The sequence below is a fragment of the Petaurus breviceps genome, unplaced genomic scaffold, assembly GCF_028583685.1.
Source record: "Petaurus breviceps papuanus isolate PSGF00001 unplaced genomic scaffold, PetGlider_PUasm1.0 90895, whole genome shotgun sequence".
Classification (NCBI taxonomy): domain Eukaryota; kingdom Metazoa; phylum Chordata; class Mammalia; order Diprotodontia; family Petauridae; genus Petaurus; species Petaurus breviceps.
The window spans coordinates 23834756-23854669 of NW_027187372.1; the positions used below are offsets into that span (position 1 = coordinate 23834756).

The 19914-nt window shown below is 36.1% G+C and overlaps 2 long non-coding RNA genes across 2 annotated transcripts in view; one reads left to right on the forward strand and one right to left on the reverse strand.

Annotated features, from left to right (window-relative positions):
* LOC138150914 (uncharacterized) overlaps window positions 1–19914 on the reverse strand; it is a 68315-nt gene that overhangs the window by 40624 nt on the left and 7777 nt on the right. The window contains exon 2 of the long non-coding RNA XR_011165680.1: window positions 13005–13074. This is a non-coding gene — a long non-coding RNA (uncharacterized lncRNA). The remainder of the gene's footprint in view (window positions 1–13004; window positions 13075–19914) is intronic.
* The window catches only part of LOC138150915 (uncharacterized), a 102390-nt gene that overhangs the window by 687 nt on the left and 81789 nt on the right, over window positions 1–19914 (forward strand). The window contains exon 2 of the long non-coding RNA XR_011165681.1: window positions 699–753. This is a non-coding gene — a long non-coding RNA (uncharacterized lncRNA). The remainder of the gene's footprint in view (window positions 1–698; window positions 754–19914) is intronic.

Consider the following 19914-nt stretch of genomic DNA (forward strand, 5'->3'; position numbering starts at 1 on the left):
AGAGAGAGAGAGACAGAGAGAGAGAGACAGAGACAGAGAAAGAGAGACAGAGAGAGAGACAGAGAGAGACACAGAGAGAGAGAGAGAGAGACAGAGAGAGACAGACAGACAGAGACAGACAGACAGAGATACAGAGAGAGAGAGAGAGACAGACAGAGAGAGAGAGAGAGAGACAGAGAGAGACAGACAGAGATACAGAGAGAGACAGACAGAGACAGAGAGAGACACAGAGAGAGAGAGAGAAACAGAAACAGACAGAGAGAGGAGAAGCAGAAGAGAGAAATCCTACTCTTAAGACAACATGAAAAAAGTAGGTAGAAACAAGATACATACAGGATAAATTGGACATAATCAGTTAAGGGAAGGTTTTGGAATTGAGAAAGATCAGGAAAGGTTTCATTTTGAAGATGAAATTTTAGCTGGGCCTTGAGGGAGGCCAGGGCACAGGGAGGAGGAGGGAGAGCATTCCATTAATGGGAGACGGGAATGAAAATACCTGGAGTTGGGAGATAGAGTATCTTCTTGGAAAAATAGAAGAACTGTGTCACTGGATGTCAGAGTACTTGGGGGTGAAGCTTTCTGAGCCTGGTGATAAATAAATGACCCTTACAACTTCTATGATCACGTACTATATGAATATTCTTAATAATCTTGATTGAGGATAAGTGAAATGAGGAAAATAATGAATTTTCTTCTAGGATTCCTGCCATCATAACAAAAGTCTTGGTGCTACATACATAAATATGATGTGAGGTGAGTTATTCTGTGTGTGTGTGTGTTGATACATATATGCTTATAGCACCTCAAGGCTGTGCTAATTTGCCATTTTTGAAACTATTAACAAATCACTTTGGATCTTAGTTTTCTAATGCTGAGTTACAGTCAAGTACATATATTATAAGAACTTAATAAATGTTTACTGAATTAGGCTCATTCAGAGGCTCAGTGATTGATAGGGGCTTATAGTGTAAGTCCTTCTTCCTGGGGGTATGTATTTACATTTTAACAGGGATCAAAGCTTAAAACTAAAGAGATGGAAGTTGGAATTTCTATGAAACATCCAGCCCTAAGACATTCTGACTGAAATTACAAATTTCAAACCTTGGCTATTCTCTAGTTCCCCACACACCCCTTCACATTCAACCTGAGGAAACAGTCAGGGGGTTGGCCCAGTGTCCTACTGAGGAGGTTACCCATAACGAGGGTTAGGGTTGCTCTGGAGACCCCAAAATACCAACACCCTGGGTCCTGCTGAATGAATTCGACTCAAGTCTTCTCAGACAAAGAAAAGTAAAGTTTATTAAAAGTTCCCTTGTATTGGACACAGAGTAAGTCTGTGCTAGGTCATTCTATGGTGCTCTCACAGACAGGGAGACAAGATGGGGTCTTATATATAGAAGGCTGTGGGAGGAGTCTAGGGGTGGTCTAGAGGAGGATTTTGGGGAGGGTCAATGAGTAATTAAGGGTAGGAAGTTCCTGGAGGCTACCTGGAGACTAGAGACAATGGTGGATTAGGCCAGTTCAAGGCCTAGCCCACTTTCCCTTACTGATTATGTCCAATTCATCCTGTATTGATATTTTGATAGGCTCAAGGGTGGAAAGTCTAGTAACAGAGGATTGGGCCCAGCCACAATGTAAGGCTTATGGCCTCATGCAAATTGTTCAGCAAATGGGACAATTTAATCAGAGTCCAAGGGGGGTTCCCAGAGCCTGTACCTCAAGGACTCAAGGAGAGGTCAAGGGGGCTCCCAAAGCCCATACCTCATCACTACAACTAGCAAATATTTAAGCCACTACTTAAACTCAAATCTCCTAACTTGAAGATTAATATTTTTAGCTATCCTGCTATAGCAATAAATCCTTTGTTAGTGTATATGAAACTGACATTTATGTTATTGCCAATGAGAACAAATAAGACGAAGAAGAAGGAAAGGAAAACCAGGTTGAGCTTTGCCATTTTCTCTGCTGTGGGAGTCATTTTGAAGGTGCTTTCAGCGACCATGAAGAAGATATGCCTACATCTCAATACTCTTATTCACTTAGAAAAGTCATCACTTTATCCACATGTGCAATAGTCCTCAGTATCTTAAATGTGAAATATTAATAACAGGATAGTGACTTAGCTTCAAACTGTTTGTAGTTCTATTCCACAAAAAAAAGAAAGAAGAAAGAAAGAGAAAATGATATATCAGGTGTGACAGCTACATCACTTCTACCACGACCATGACATTTTGATCCAGTCATGTGATTTCATTAATGTGTGGAACTATGTTGAGGAAAAACCTGTTATTGATGGAGATGTATAATTGTTCCATAATTTATATTCTTAGAAAATTTCCTAAGGCATAAAGAGGTCAAAGGACTTGTCCAGAGACAGCCAGTAGGCTTCAAACCTGGGGTATTTCAATGGGGCAGGAGGAAGATGGAGAAAATACCATTTACTTAAAAACAAGAAGATGGGGACCATACTTAGGAGGCTGATAGACCTATGTAACACCAATGCAATATTTACAGTGCTCCTGATCACGATAAAGACCATGACTATAAATATCACATGACATTTGATTGCAAAATATACCAGATTCTTTAGGTAGAGGACAGAACTGAAGCATTTATTTAGACACCAGAAAACCAAATCCCAAAACCAATAAGCCTATTCCATCATAGTACCAAAGATATTCAGAAGCCATAGTAGCACTGAGAGCCACAGCATCCTTCAGCCTTCCCACAAATCAATACAAGATCTTTATCTACTCACAAGCCTATCTGACTCCTTGCCTGAGTGGCCTCTCTCCTCTACCATCTCACTAGCTCTGACTCAGTTTCTTGTGGGCTCTGCTTCCCTTCAGCAAACTCCTCCCATCATAGGCTCCATGTGACTATATTTAGCCTATTAGGGAGCAGAGTTTATCTTCACAGCAGGGAAGCTTCCTGTGGGCTCTGCTTCACCCTTCAGCAAATTCCCTCCGTCACAGGTTCCATGTAATTACATTCAGCCTACTGGGGGCAGAGTTTACTTTCAAAGCAGGGGAGGTCTTCAAACTCCCCCCGAGGTCTATTAAGGGAAAAGGAAGATCTTCAAATTCCCATTCTCATTACAACCTACAACATTTTTTTCCCCAGTTTCACAGTTTGCAATCAGGATGACTATAGATCTGAGCCTCAAAACATAATTTCAAAAAGAAGAAAATCAGAGGCAATATATAATATTCAGTCACTATGATAGCCACCACAATCTGTGTACCAGCATCATAATATGGGAATGGTAGATGTTAATTTCAGTCATCATAGAATGTGAAAGAAGTATTTGTAAATTTTTGTCCTAATTACATGATAGAAATAACAAATATATGACTGATTTTAATTAGTATTTCATTAATTTAAACCTGCTTAACTTTAGCAGTTATTTATATATATATATGTATATATATATATATATATATATTTTAAAATTTCATATAATTGTTAACCCAAATCTTAGGTTTTAAAATGCATATTACAGTAATTATTCGAGTTGTGAGGTTGTTTCACATACCCTCCTCCCCCTTTGAACAAAGTGCTCTGATTAGCATTTTCCCCCAATTAACTAATATTGGTTGATATATATCCCAAGATGCTCTGCTTCCACCATTTGCATGCTCTATTTAACTTCTTTCATGCATAAAACAATATGAATATATACAAAATCTCTACTGTATATTTTAATCTAAGTTTGTACCCTTTATTAGATACTGACTGTGGTTGGGAAGTAATTATGGTAACTAAATAGCAAATTGTCATTCCCTTGTAAAAGTGTATACACTTTCCATCACAGAGCATTCCTGAAAGTAGCAAAGACAGGTAAATTACCTACCAGCTGATAATTTGATATTCACTAAGGAACAAAAGCCTCTGAAATTAGAATTATATCTAACATATTAGAGTACTTGTCATGTTATTGAGTAACAGATGAAGAAATATTGAGTTGGTGGTATTTTTTTTTTCCCTTTTGAATGTTGCAGAATCTGAGGAAATGGGAAATCTATTTACAGACATACCCCAATATAGTCCACTGCTACTCAGAGAACATTCAGCTACATGATGGCACATGTATCTGTGTTTCTTTCAACTTGCTTTGTTTATGGGTACTTTATACAACAGTGTTTTTAAAGATGATTTCATCATCTTTAAGATTTTTATTTTGTTATTACAGAACATACGTCTTCACATGCTAAGGGATTATTTTCAACATAGTGGTACACAATTAGGCCTTAAGCACTTTAGTGACAGGTCACATCTGCTATATGAACCCTATGAACAATTTCTGTAAAAAAAATACTCATTTTATTTTAAATTTATGGAATAAAACAAACATTTCCATAACACAGTAGAATAAAAAAAGATGGTTGCGCATGAAACTTCTAATCTATTTTATACAACTTACTGTTCCTTTTAAATATATAATAGAGTTTCATGTAACTTTTTTCTTCCCTCTTCATACCCCAGAGATGGCTACCATTAGAAACAAATATGTGTACATACATACACACATGTGTATATGTGTGTATGTAAACACATACACACAGGCACACTATATGTGTGTGTACACTTACCCACATGCACATACACACATATATGTAAAATCATTCTATACACCCTTCATTTATTTTATCAGTTTCTTTCTAGTTATCAGTTCTTTCTCTGGATGCAGACAGCATCTTCCTTTATAAGCCCTTTCTATACTGTTTCACACACCCTACTGATTTCTAGTAACATCATTTATGAGCACCAGCTTATAATATATAGGAAAAGCTTTCTCTTCTCCCTCCTCTTTCCCTCCCATCGGCTGCTAAAGGTGTCTCTTTATCTTCTCTTTTTCTCTCTGTCTCACTCTGTCTCTATCTTCCTCTGTCTCTGACTTTCTACCTCTCCCAACACCTCTGCCCATCCGTCTGTCTCTGTGTCTCTTTCTCTCTTCTTCTCAAGACACAAAGCAAATAATCCATAAATTGTTAGGTTCCTGTTCTAAAAATCTAGAGTTTAAACTGCCTGAGTGATCTACTGATCTTTCCATTTCTGAAAGAGAAAAAATAGCCTACCCAGATCCCTGTGAGACCCATGGAATTCCTGACTTCTCCATGATGCTTCTTATTCTTTTCACTGATATAGTCTTCCCCCTCCTCTCTACCTCCTGGTTTCCTTCAAATGCCTTTGCTCTATTGATCATTTCCAATCTATCCTACTTTGTATATAGTTGTTTGCATATTTTAGGCTGTAAGTGCCTTGACAGCATGGATTTTATTTTTTTTTGGTATTTCCCATTCTTCCTGGAACATAATAAGGGCTTAATAAATGCTTGTTGACTCACTGACTTGCAGGACCATAGCTCTGATAGACTGATGCAACATTTCCTTGCTTTTCCTCCTTTTCTGGAGAAGCCATAGTTTCATTTGGTAATTTTACACGTAATACCTACAATAGGTAGAAATGGACCCAGTTTTTTCTTTAAGGGGACTGCTGAAGTACTTTTTGTGCCAGTGAACAGGTCATATTATGTCTCTTTGAAGGTTTCTAAAAGATAATGAAGCTCCCGTTTTGTGACGACAAATAACCGTATCATATTTCCCAGCTGCTAGTGATTGGTCTGCTTTTCCTATTTGCTCATGAGCTGGGTGGAGAGACTGTCCATTATTTCTATAGATGCTAAGGCAGTCGTAGGCAGTGAAGGTGTCCTGGCCAATGAGAAGAGCCAGAGCGGAGCCCTTGGATCAGCCTAGTTGTAGGTGGCCCTCCTCTGACACCCTGGGATCTGGGTATAGTCAGGGTCAACACACCCACTATTTCTACCTATCAGCTGCTGCCTACAGTGTTCTTTCTCAAATGTGCACACATGCACACACACACACACATATTGTGTATGTGAATCACTCATCTATCCCAAATACATACACACACATATTGTGTACGTGAATCACTCATCTATCCCAAATTCTTCCAAGCTTCTAAAGTCCCAGTTGCCCTTGCTGATTGTACAAATGAATTTCTTTTAATTTTCCTGAATTGAGTCTATCTTTATAACATTAGAAACGTTTCCCTTATAGAAATTATTTTTTCAATTGCATTTGAAAAGATCCTTGTAGTGTTTTCTTCAAATTGAAATAATATTTATTTTTTTGGCCACATCACTTATGACAAAATTGAGCATGAGTGAACCTAATTAGCATTCATTTTTACATCTTGCTCTAGGTACTTTAGGCATTGTATTCCAATGTGATATAAATTGCATTGATATGAAAACAGAAAAGCAATTTCATATCTGTGTGTGTGTGAAATGGTGTTTCAGTTTTGTGTCATTCCATATATATGTTACATACACAATAATAATCACATATACAAGAGGGGAACAGTGAATAGAGGTCTAGCCTTGGAATAAGAAAGACCTCCAAAACATGGATTTGAATCTTATCTCTAGAACATATTACTTTGTGCACTTCAACCCTTCTCACCTAAATCTGATAAATCTGTGATCCCATCATTGTAGGTACTCAATGGATCAACAAGCATTTATTGCTTACTATGTGGTAGGAAGCAGAGATTATAACCCATCCATGCCTTCCCATTTGTTGTATGTTTCATGTTCTCCTATAAATCCTGAACACTTAACATGCTGGAGGTCTCTGGCATTGTCTTCTAATATATTATATGTACCTACTCATGCCTCTTATGTGTATATAGTTATTTCCAATTAAACTAAGACCTCCCTGAAAGCAGCTACTATTCATTTACTCTCTGTCTGTCTGTCCAATCATCTGTCTGTCAGTCCATTCATCCATCTCTCTACCTATCCATTTGTCCATCCATCTATCAATCCATCTATCAGCATACCTCAGAGGTATCAGAAAATTGGGTTTCAAGCCACTGCAATAAAGTAAATATCACAATAAAGCAAGTCACTAGAATTTTTTGATTTTCCAATGCATATAAAAGTTATATTTACACTATGCTGTAGTCTATACAGTGTGCAATAGTATTATGTCTTAAAAACAATGCATAAATTTTAATTTTTTTTAATTGTTAAAAATTGCTAGCCATCATTTGAGCCTTCAGTAAGTCATAATATTTTTGCTGGTGGAGAGTCTTGCATCAATGTTAATGTCTGCTGATTGTTCAGGTGGTAGTTGCTGAAGTTTGGGGTGGCCATGAAAAGTTCTAAAAATGAGACAGTAATGAAGTTTGGCTCATTGATCAACTCTTCCTTTTATTTGAACACTTAGAGTTTATTTTAAGTTTAATAGTTAGACTAATTTCAATATTGTTATGTCTCAGGGCATAGGGAAGCCTGAACTGAGGGAGAAAGATGGAATGGTAGATCAGTGGAACAGTCAGAGCACAGACAAAATTTATCAATTAAGTTCATGGCCTTATATGGGTGTGGTTCGTGGTGCCCCACAATAATTACAATATTAACACCAAAGATCACTGAACACAGATCCCTGTAACATATAGAATAATAATACTGAAAAAGTTTGAAATATTGTGAAAATTGCTAAAATGTGACACAGATACAATGTGAGCACGTTATTGGAAAAATGGCACTGATAGACTTGTTTAACATAGGGTTGCCACAAACCATCAATTTATAAAAAAAGAAAAACAACATTACCTGTGAAGTGCAATAAAGCAATATGTAATAAAATGAGGTATGTCTATATCTCTCTGCCTATCTATCTAATCATTGTATTTTGTGGTAAGACAAGCCCTTTGTTATAGCTTATGGCACTCCTTCCCTTTTCAAGGACAGTGATCAAGATAGTGACTTGAAGTATACATACATACATACATACATACATATATGTATATACATACATATGTGTACACACACTTCTCTTGGCCTAATAATATTATGGTGGCCAATGAATATAATTTCGGTCAATATACTCCCTCTTAAAAGAGGATGGCCAGTCTCATGCCCCCAATCTACTCATTTCCTGTCGAGAATGCTGATGAGAGCATAGCTCTCACTTACATAGCATCTATTATGTGCCAAGAACTATGCTATGAGCTTTATAAGTATTATCTCATGGTAATCCTGGTAGATAGGTCCTATTGTTATCCCCTTCTTACATTGAGGAAACTGAAGCAGAGGTTAAGTGACTTACCCAAGGTCATACAGCAAGGAAATATCTGAGGCTGGGTTTGAACTCAGGTCAAGAATTAAAGTCACTTTTGGAGAAAGGCAGAAGAGACTCCCGAGATATTTACTCACACCTTCTGATATACCATATCTATATAAATCTATATGGACCCATACAATCCACACTAGCCACCCACACTTTGCTTTTGTGTCCCTAGTGCTTAACACAGTGCTTGACACATGGTAAGTACTTACATTTCTTCCTGAATGTGAGTTTCCTCATCTGCTAAAGGAGGGAATTAGATTAAGTGGCATCTGGGGTCATTTCTGACTCAAAATCATGGATACTATGACTTCTCATCCATCATAAATTCATGGTCTTCCCTAGGCCACTTGATGAGGGTAAAATTTGCATAGATAATATCCCTTTATTTATGTTTGTGTTTATGTTTATATCTGTCGATGTAATTCTAAAAAAAAGCTTTAAAAAGATTCTACATTACTTTTACATTTATTTTTAATACCTCAGCAGATAAGGCAATCAGAAATATTTCATATTTTATAATTACAATTGAGTATATAATATATCTATGTATGTATTCTGTATATATTAAGTTTATATAAACTTCATGTATGTGTATACATTTTTATATTCACATTTACAGGTTTCTTTAATCTTTACTCTAAAACTCTGAAAAAGCAAACTGTCTTTCAGCTTATATGAAGCCTATATATATTGAAACAAATTAATACACACTTATTTTGGCAGTTTTGTGTATAGGGAGGTTATATATATATGTGTGTGTGTGTGTGTGTGTGTGTGTGTGTGTATACACATAGATATGTATGCATATATGTATAATTGTGAATTCTGACTCCTAAGTTCCAAAACTCCTGGTCAGGAGTGAACAAATTTCTTAAAATTTATCTACCCCATTCCCATCTAGTTTTCATTCTTAACAGTTGTTTTTCCTTTATGCAGAATCTATGTAAGACATTAAACAGATCACCTGAAAAAAAGGTTATTTTTCTGGGAATAGTTCAGATAAAAAAAAAAACCGCTTTTACAAATAATCCCTTAAATTCTGAAATACCTTTACCATGCATATACAGCTGCCCAGAGGGATTTATAGAACAAAAAAAATTCCAACTAATCCTTTCTTACTCACTTTTAAATGAAAATATATTTCTTTGAATCTGTTTTTCTCAGATTTAAGTTGCTATCTTATGTATCCTTTCTGCTTTTATCATTATGACCTTGTTTCCCACACCCAAGTAATAATTTAGATTCTGTTTACCAGGAACAATATCTTCCATTTTATCTTTGAATCACTAAAATGAAACAATATGAATAAAGTGCAAATTTAATTCTAGAGAACAGGATAAAAGGGTATCTATAAAAGTGATATATCCTTTGATTCAAAACATAACTACCTTAGAAGTTCAGGGAAGGGCTAATATATCTCTGGAAGATATCACACAGGTGGTGAGACTTGACCTAACCCTTTTAGGATAAGTATAATATAGTTATCTCCTTTTTCTTAGATATGTCTGTGATCTCATCCATGTCAATACTCCCTCCATTGCCATCTATCTATTCTTTCTCATCTTGTATGATTCTTGCTTAATAGAAGCAAGAATTTGTTTAGTCGTTTTAGTCGTGTCTGACTCTTCATAACTCCATTTGATGTTTTCTTGGCAAAGATATTGGAGTGGTTTGCCATTCCTTCTCCAGCCCCATTTTGTAGATGAGGAACTGAGGCAAACAGGGGTAAGTGACTTGCCCAAGGTCACACAGCTACTAAATATCGGAGACCAGATTTGAACTCAAGGAGATGAGTCTTCCTGGCTCTAGTCCCAGCACTCGATTCATTGATCTGTACCTCTATTCTTTGTTAAATCCTCCTGACATACTTAGGAGTCTTGTTCTAGATCCTTTAATGTTATCTGGATACCAATAGGAAGCATAGACAGCCTTTTGGTGATTCCTTACTCATGTTACATGATTGGTTCACCAGTCATATTGATCACCATTTTTGAGAAATATCTCAAAGTAGATGCACAGCTGACAGAGAGTCAAGAGGGTCATTTGAATGGACTGTTTCATTTTAATCTTTCTGGTCAGTGTACTGAAGAAGAACCAATACCATCCCCCTCTATTCCTCACTTTACAGTACAGTATGTTCTCTCTCAAGTCATGTTTCTTTGAAGTGCTATGAGGTCTTTGTTGGCTCTGTGGAAATTATGCAACTTTTACTTTATTGATAAACAATCATTAATATACAGATGAAATTAACAATATTGTTGAAAGATGGTACGCTGGGACTAATCTAAGTACTATCAGCCACAGTCACCCAAGTTGGGCTGAATCATGGGCACAGGGAGAAGAATATCTCTAAATTCCTGTTTTTGGAGGTGGATTGGGAGGTTAACATTTCATTAAGATGCATCACATGACTTCAACTTTTGTATAAAAAAATCTCATCCCTATTTGTTTGCAACTGTTTGCTAGCTTTCATTTTAAAAGGCAAGTCTACAATAACTTGTAAGTATTTTAACAATCAAGATTATTTAGATTTTGGCACCCAGTCTATTACCCAATGCTAAAAATTGAATAGGATTCTTAATTACAACATGCATTAAATCAGCAAGTAAATCAAAAGATACCTTATGGGAAACAATTATTAATTTCTCAATACATCATCAGTTTACTTCGTCTCAATTAGACAATCAATCAATCATGAATCATTCAACAATCACCTGCTATGTAGCAATCCAGTGTTATGGTACTGGAAAACAGAGATATAAAGACAAAATGAAAAATTCTCCTGTCCTCAAGGACCTTACACTCTAATGTGGAATAAGATACTTATACAGAAGTAAGAAAGAATACCCACTATGGAGATGTAGAGATTAAAAAAATAATAACAGGGGTGGCCAGGTAGCAGAGCAAGTAAGAGCACCGGCCCCAGTGTTGGGATGACCTCGGGATTGAATCTGAGCTCAGATACTTAGCACCACACCCAGAAATAACTGGCTGTGTAACTTTGAGCAAGTTACTTAACCCCAATTGCTTTAAAAAAAAATAACAATAAACTTCCTTAATTCTCCATCCAACCTTCTAACACCCTTAATCTAACACATGCCATTTGGATTGTTTCCTACTGTTCTATAACTCAGAGAAACTATTTGTGTCAAGGAAAAATAAAAAAAAAATAAAAAAATATAGCCTGTGCTTCAGCTGTCAAATATTAACTTTTGCTTTCATAGGTTATGAGTAATGTAACTTTAATAAATTGAAGTAGTCATATTTTATTCAGTCTCATTATGTTAAATGTTTTTTATATCATTTGAAATCTAGTGCTTTACAAAAACTATTATTATAAGTACTTTATGAGACAAAATGTTAAATTTGATTTAAATTAGAAAATAAGATTCTGTATGCAAGTTTTAAAATAATGAACCCAAGTTACATAACTATATTTAGTATATAACAAGTAGGGAAAGCAGTGTGAAATGGGGGATAGGGTATAGACAGCTTGCCTCAAGAACAGGAAGATCTGAGTTCAAGTCTCATCCCTGACATATACTTTCTGTAGATAAGACCCTTAATCTCTCGGTGTTCTATGTAACGCTAAGACTGTAAGTTGCAGACTAATTTCTGACTGCATTTGTAGAGACAATTCCCTTGCTTGGCATTTCCTATCCTACTAAAATGACAGGTCCAGGACCTATCTCTTGCTACAAACATATCATTGTGGTCTTAAAGAGAACTATTGCTCCCAAGCATCATGGTGGATGATCCACACATTGGGCCTTTTTCATGTGGGACAGAGATCATGAAACTTTGGAATTTATGTGTCATACAGCAAGCTAGAATTTTCCTTAAAGTTAAAGGAAATGCCCATTAGATCATGGCATTTAAAGTTACCTACAGATTCAACTGGATATGTATGACTTCTTAACAAATTCATTGGTCCCCTGACCAGTCACAACCAACCACATGAGGTCAACCATCTGAGCCCTCAAAGGACTTTGTGTTCATTTGGGACAAAACCTATAACCCCAGTGGCCAAGTATATGAGAGCAAATGCATAAAAGACCCAAAACATGATCTCTTCAACTCCATCTTTCAATATCAGGAAGCAAGTGTCTTGTCTATGCTATAGAAGGTATTGGAATCCGTGAAAAAGTGATTGCTCCTTAAGAGGATGTGCTTTGTGCAATGTGCAAAGTGCCAGGAGGCTGCCTCCTTCCTCTGATTTCATTGGATATCCTGATATATATCCCACTGTGCTTCTCTCCAATGTCATTAGTGAAATTTCACAAATTTACTGAAGTCACATACTTTGGAGGAATAATCAGATGTAGGATAATAATGATCTTTCCTACTTTCTGCTTTCTGCATTTGAAGAAAGATAAGACAAATATTGAGGCCATGAGATCTGTGGGTTGAGGTGTCTAATGTTTAACTCCATAATATTTGCTGTATTTGTAGCTGTAGGAGTTTCATATGTATTATCAATAGTGTGGATTGCTATTAAAAAGGGTTCCAAATGTAATGTAGGAAATAATCACTGGTACTATCCTTTCTACCAATGGGACTATCTGATCAATAAATACTTGTGGAATAAGTTTCCAAAACCTGTTGATGTTGTACCCTTGACTTGATTCTCTTCTCATTCCATCTGGGAGTAAAGTTCACTCAGCTGACAATCTGTGGGATTCAACTGGTAAATGGCCTTCTTGGAGCAGTGTTTGGGCAGTGGAAATGGGATGAAAAATGTAAGACTAAGTAATCTGCTTAAAGTTCTGTGATAAGCCTTTTCTAATCCTGGCCTACCCTAACAGAAGAATCATCATCTTTGGAAGGTTCCAAAGGATCCCTTACCTTTTCCTGAGGAGGAGTTAGTATTAGGCAGCCTTGCTGATCTCTTGTCCAAGCAACAGCTCAGGAAATTCTAGGTTAGAAAATTCGTTTAAATAAATACAAAATCAGGAAAATCAGTTAATTTTTGGCAAGAAAAAAGAGGCACACAAACACTTAATGCTGCCAAACTGATTGACTCTCACAGATTGGTGACATGAAATGACTCTTGGGAGGGATTGCAAGAAAGAGTTGGAGTGAGGAGTGGGATTAGTGGTAAATTCATGACTATTTCTAATATTAGAATGGACAAACAGTACTAGCTTTGTAAGACACAGAATTAGTTTCCACCCAGCTCTGGAAGATTCCTCTGACTACAGATAACTTTGTGCATAATTACACTACCTGATTTGGAATGAAGAAATGATTTAATTTTGGGAGAACGGGACTTTCTCTTTTCATTTGAGTAAAGATCCTCAGGTCATAAATTTAGAGTAAGAACAAAACTTAAAGATCGTCTATACATACTGGTTCATTATTTTTCTACTTTTAAAAATATGTTAATTAATATATATTTTTTTATTTTTACATCATCTTCATTTCCAAAGCTATCTCTATGCAGTTCAGCAAAAAAAAAAAAAACCCAAACAAAACAAAATACACACACACACACAAACTATACAACATATCATCTGAGTCTGATAGTGATCCCAAAAGCCTTAGGGAAATTTTAAGTTTTAATGACTTTAGATATATAAATTATACAAACTGGCAAAAAAAAACCCCAAAAGATCAACATTTTAAGTGTTCATTATTTAAAATTTTTAAATATTGGCCTTTTATTCAAATTCAACATATTCACTACCTTGTGCTAACTTGAATTTGACTTGACTAACTTGATTTGTATTACTAGTCATTATTATGAATCACCCTATGTTCATGTAAGTATACAAAAAGAGGGATGAAAAACTAGACCCTCTTTTATCTCCTAGGGCTAAATTTCAGGTAGACTGCAGTCATACAATACTTTCAGAGTCATGTTCTGAGTGACTTTGCCATTAGCCTTGCCTTGACCAGAAATCATGGTCTGGGAAGTTACAACTTTTTTATGTCTGGAACTCCTCTCAACTGTACTTCCCCTAACCTTAACATATCTCACAATTCTAGTTCTAAGAGCTTGATCACATCAGTGATGTCATCATTCCCAGAATAGAGAAGTCAATCTATTCCCATAAGATCATACCTTTACCATCCCTCTAATGGAGAAAAGTGCCCCTTCCTCATCACCACTCCTCCCTGCTTGGTATCATGAAAGATTAAGAAATTCATCCAAGACATAGAGATTTAAAAAAAAAATGTCTTACTGGCTAGGAAAAATGCCTGATTTAACTCCCATCAAAAACTATGGGATATAATCAAGGCCAGACTTAAGGGAAAAAATCTACTTTCCAAGAGAGGAAAGCAAGGCAATTGGGGTTAAGTGACTTGCCCAAGGTCACACAGCTAGTAAATGTGTCAAATGTTGAGGCTACATCTGAACCCAGGTCCTCCTGACTCCAGGATGGTTACTCTATTCACTGTGCCACCTAGCTGCCCAGATAGTGTTTTTTTTTTTTTTTAAAAGCAATAAGGGTTAAGGAACTTGCTCAAGGTTACATGGCCAGTTATTTCTGGGAGTGGTGCTAAGTATCTGAGCCTGGATTTGATCCCCAGGTCATCCCAACACTGGAGCCAGTGCTCTTACTGGCTGAGCCATCTGGCCGCCCCTAAGCAATTGGGGTTAAGTAACTTGCTCAAGGTTACACGGCCAGGTGTTTCTGGGTGGGTGCTAAGTGTCGATAGTGTGTTTTCTTGATGAATTAAAGAATGTGTCAAAATCTTGCAAATGAAATGTCTAATCATGTAAAACAAGGAACTATAATAAAAACCTAAATTTTAAACTAAAAAGTAAATGTAAATTTACTTTGAAAACTTTAAAATTTACTAATAGTAAAATGTAAGTTAAAAAGTAAATTTTAAATTAAAACATAAATATTGCATAGTAAAAGCTTTCTAATAGATAATTTTTTAAAGATTTATTGTATGTTGATAAATTTACATATTTTATCTTGTCCTGAATAATTTGTACCCCACTATAGGAGATACCTCAGGTGGAATTTTAACCAAACACTTTCCTTACTTCTGGTCCAGTAATTTTTCTAATTTGCCACAGTAGAAATAGATGATAATAATCTATATGCAACAATTTTCCTTCCATTGAAGATATTTTATTCTTAGTTTTCTATAAAGCCTTTATCTTTCAGGTGTGTGTGCGTACGTGTGTGTGTGTGTGTTTTAGATTTGATAGAGGATTAAGGAGGAGCAGGGAAAGATGTTAAAATCTCAAGAGTATAAAGTTAATTAATGTTTTAGGAATGTAACTCTCAGACCTTAAAAAAAAAAGAGGAGAACATCAGTAGTTCTATTTTAAGAGATTCTTTTTCTGACTATGGTTCGTCTACCCCACTTATTCTGGAGTTTTACCTATAAGAGGTGGTATGAGTACAAATAAGGGAACCATGGTATTTTCGGAACAGGAAGTAAGGATATTTGAGACATTTCATTTATGACTTAATTTATACCAAAATTTCAAGAGGTTAACCCCCCCTGTGACATATATGGTACTGAGTTGTGATTCAGACTAGGACTGAGTCTAGTTAGGGGTAGGGAACCTATGGCTTTGAGACCACATGTGGCCTTCTAGGTCCTTGGGTGTGACCTTTTACTGAGTCCAAGTTTTACAGAACAAATCCTTTTATTAAGGGGATTTGTCATGGGAAGTTTGGATTCAGTCAAAGGGCTTCACTTGAGGCCCTAGAGAGGGCCACATGTGGCCTTAAGACTGCAGGTTCCCCACCCCTGCAAGGACTAGCTGCCTCTAAGTTACCCGACCAAAGTAGGAGCTAATTAAAGATCCATGTAGCCTCACTGGTAGATTATTTTTACCCCTTAATTGCTCTCCCTCGTGTCTGATTCCACCATTATCAAACAACTAGTATAAACAATTTATTGTATTTTATTTGGTTCCTAAACTCTATAAAGTTGTATGCTCTAGACATAGGGAATTATGGGTGATCATCGGTGTCCATAAGGGGTCTTTTATCTTTGTTGAATTTCCTACATTCCACTTTCATATCTGAAAGTCCTCAATCAGGAGTATGCCCTCAAAGGTGGATTAGTTCTGCCCTAGCATAATAGCAGAAGACCAACCAGTTCTTCAGGAATAGTTGAATGGGTCATAATTAATTCTGCAGTATCCATTTAAGGTTTATGAGATTTATATTCCTACTAGTTCATCTCATTTGCTCAGTTCAATTTGGTCCTTTGACTTTTATTTTAATTGACATATTGGGGTTGTGTAGTCCTTGTTATATCCTTTCTTGTCAACAATTCAGTAGTCCTGGCTGAACTGCTTTGTATATTCTTCCAATTTCTCCTTTTACTATTTTGACTTTTAGCTTGTAGTGCAAGCTTCCTCATTATGGGAGGGATAATAGCAGAAGGCACTTTGACATTTTTATCTTCTGAACTATATAGTCAATGCCATGACCTCATAAAATAAGTCAAAATAAGGCTCTCAGAACTAGTTAATTACTTAAGGTGGATAGGCAAAGAATGTATTAAACACCTACTGTATACCAGGTACTGCTCTAAGCTCTGGGAATATGAATGAAAACACATAAGACAATTGTGGCCCTCAAAAAGCTGAGCCCCCTCATGATTATTACAGCCTTCCCTATGGAAAGCCCCCAAAGGCAAGTACAGAGGAAAAGATGAGAGAACCATAGGAGTCTGTCCTGAAAAGTTCTATTAGTCTTCAATGATTCAGATAGACCCTGGTGCTTTGTGGGATCTGATTGCCAGCCCTAAGGGTTCAGCCTAACTTTTTAGGATTTCAGGATTTACTTATTTGATGTGACAAGTCCCTAGCTGTTCTGTTTATATTTAATCAGAGTTGCCTTTTTAAAAAATCCATAAACGAGTGGAAATCTAAAATCCCAAAGCAAATCTCTGAGCAAAAGCATAAGGTGATTAGCTGCCGGCAAGTTCCAATTCAGTAACATGGCTGGTGGGGAGAGCAAGTTAACACACCATGTCACATTTTGTCGTCTCCTTGAAGACAAGTGCAAAGGGGATCTCGACAAACCCATTGGCATGGTGGACAGGAGCACAGTTACATAAATCTTCTCTGTCAGATATGAATTTAAAATGGATTAAGTGAACTTTGCATTTACAAATCCAGTTAATTAGCAGATGATGGCCAAAAATAGGGGAAAGCAAAACCTCTAAAATGCTCTATTTAGAAAACTAAATTCTAGAGAACTCACTTTAACTTATTTTGAAACACAAATAAAATTGGAATAATGAGTAAAGACTACTCATAAGTTTTTTCTGTTTTGATTTGTACTTTCTATTTTATTCTTCACAGATGTAAAGACTTAATAAACACTACTTTGTAGAGAGACTGGATAGGGTATGTATTTTTGCTATTTGGGGAAACCTAAAATCCAAATTAGTTTACCATGAATATAAATAGAAAATGAACTTTTTAGCTAATTAAGATATTAAAGATCCTATGCAAGGAGGAAGGGGATTCATTCAAAGAAACAAACTCTAAATTTTGCTTTTATTTTTGCCTACAAGAGGTTAGTGGTCACTGGAAAAGTAGGTCAGTGAAATAATTGTGTTATTGAAAATAATGAGGAATGACAGCTCAGCTACTATGTGTCTGGGGGGGCTACACAATTTGAGTTAGGGTGTTTTTATAAAGATGACATTTCTTGGGAGTGATGAAAATTATGTGGATTATGCTAATTTCTGACATAAATTATCATATTCAAAGTGAAATATAGGTGAAAATTCTTATAACTAGGTATCACTAAATATTATTAGACTATTCTAACTATACAGTCACTTTATATTTCTAGAAAGCATAAGCATTTCATTAAACTGTTATATTCTAAAACAAGTTATTTGTTTTCTCTCATAAAGTAAGTAGAGTACATACTGTTCCTGTTTCTAAGAGGCCATATTAAGGTATAGAATTATTTTCATATTGTTTTACTTTGTGATTTTTTTCAGACTCAATTAGTCAAGGGCCTAAAAATAAAACTATACTATAAATAAAAAACAATTATATAAGAAACAGAGTGTTAAGCTATTATGGACACAAGGGTTATTTTTTTTATCAAGTCTAAATTGATTCTTATTTCAGTATCATTGTACTTAACATGTCCAACACATTAGGAAATGGTATAGAAAGTAGAATTTGTGGTGATGAATGAAAATGTATTTTTTTTTATGCAGGACTAAACTTTTAAATGTTTTATTAATCTAAAACTGCTCCTTAAACTTGCTTAGTATGCCAGGGATTAAAAAAAAATGATGGGGTCTCAAATTGATGGGAAATGGCTTTGCCCCCAATTGAAATTTTCACATAAAATATATCGCCTACAAGAAAATACATTAAAGTGTGTTTTAAATCTATTAGTAAACACAGGTTTTCTCCAGTCATTTACATAGAACACACTGAAGCAAAGAAGCATGCCATGCCTTCTAGCTAGATGCTAATAAGGCAACAGGGAGAAAAGTCATTGCAAGTCTACTCTGCATATATGCTTTCCATAATCCCCTGTCTCCCCTCTCTAAAACAATCTGAAGATCTCATGGCATTTATGTGGAGAGAGGGGTTTGCTGGTGAATGAGTGTGTGGAAAAAAATTTCAAGTAAAATATTCCTTTAACAGTCTTCAGAAGCAAATTATTGCATGTTACCCTTAACTGATCTATTTTTAGACAGCCCAAAGCAGCCGGGTATGTCAGAAAGCTTTGCTTCATGAATTATTCATTTGTCCTTTTTTTTTTTCCACTTGGCTACAGTTCCTTTATTTATGTTTTATGAATCCTTAAAGGCACTAAGATGTTGTGTGGTGTGTAGGAAAATATATATATACACAGATATTTTTATATGAAATTATTAACCACATGTTTAATTGTCTGTCTGGGCTTTGCAAGCTTGTAGACACTTCAGTGTTTCCATAGTTATGAGAGACATCCATGCCAGGAGTGAGGTTTTCCCTGTGGGGAATCGTCTCTTTTATTAAAGCCAAGTAAGTTCCATAAAATTATGAATTCTCTTCTATGAAGGTTTGAGAGCATTTGAATTGCTTTTGTTTGTGTCACAAAGCTGTAGGTGCCTTGTACTTGAAGGGGTGGTGGGTGGGTTGATGTCGCTATCCCAAAGCGTGAGATTTCAATTTATTCAAGTTATAGTCCCTTCTCCAGACTTAAAAACATACCTCAAAAGTCATATATCACCATCTCCATCTGCCCACTTACTTTGGAGGGGACGGGGACAGGGGAGAAGAGCCTTTTAAAATATACCTGTATTAAAAAAAAAAAGCTAGGCTGTTCAGATAACTTAAGTGACAGTGGTCAAAATTTGTAGCTGCACATGTATAGGCTCTATATGTGAGACATTCCTCTGTGAAGCATTGTTTGAGTAACAAAGATAATTCAGCTAACATCTGTGACTAATGCTGCAGAAATAAGAGAGCCTTTGTGTGACCCTGAGCTGAATATTGAACATAAAAATATTGATTTGCTCCTCATTCTCACAAGAACATTTACTTCGGCCATGAATAGGATGGACTGTCTTGCTGAAAGAAGCTATCCCTCTGACCTCCTGCATCCTTTTGTCTTTATCTAATTCCATCATCTCAGATGCCAAAGACTCCCTTTCACACTTGTTTGCAGTTGCTTATCATGCATGACTCTCTGTATTTTGCCTGGGCCTTTCTTTGCCCCTGGAAAAGCTGATGATGAAAAAAAATAGTTTTACTGCTTTCCAGAAGCTCAGTTCACGCTCACTGGTCTCACTCTGACAGGTCAAAGGA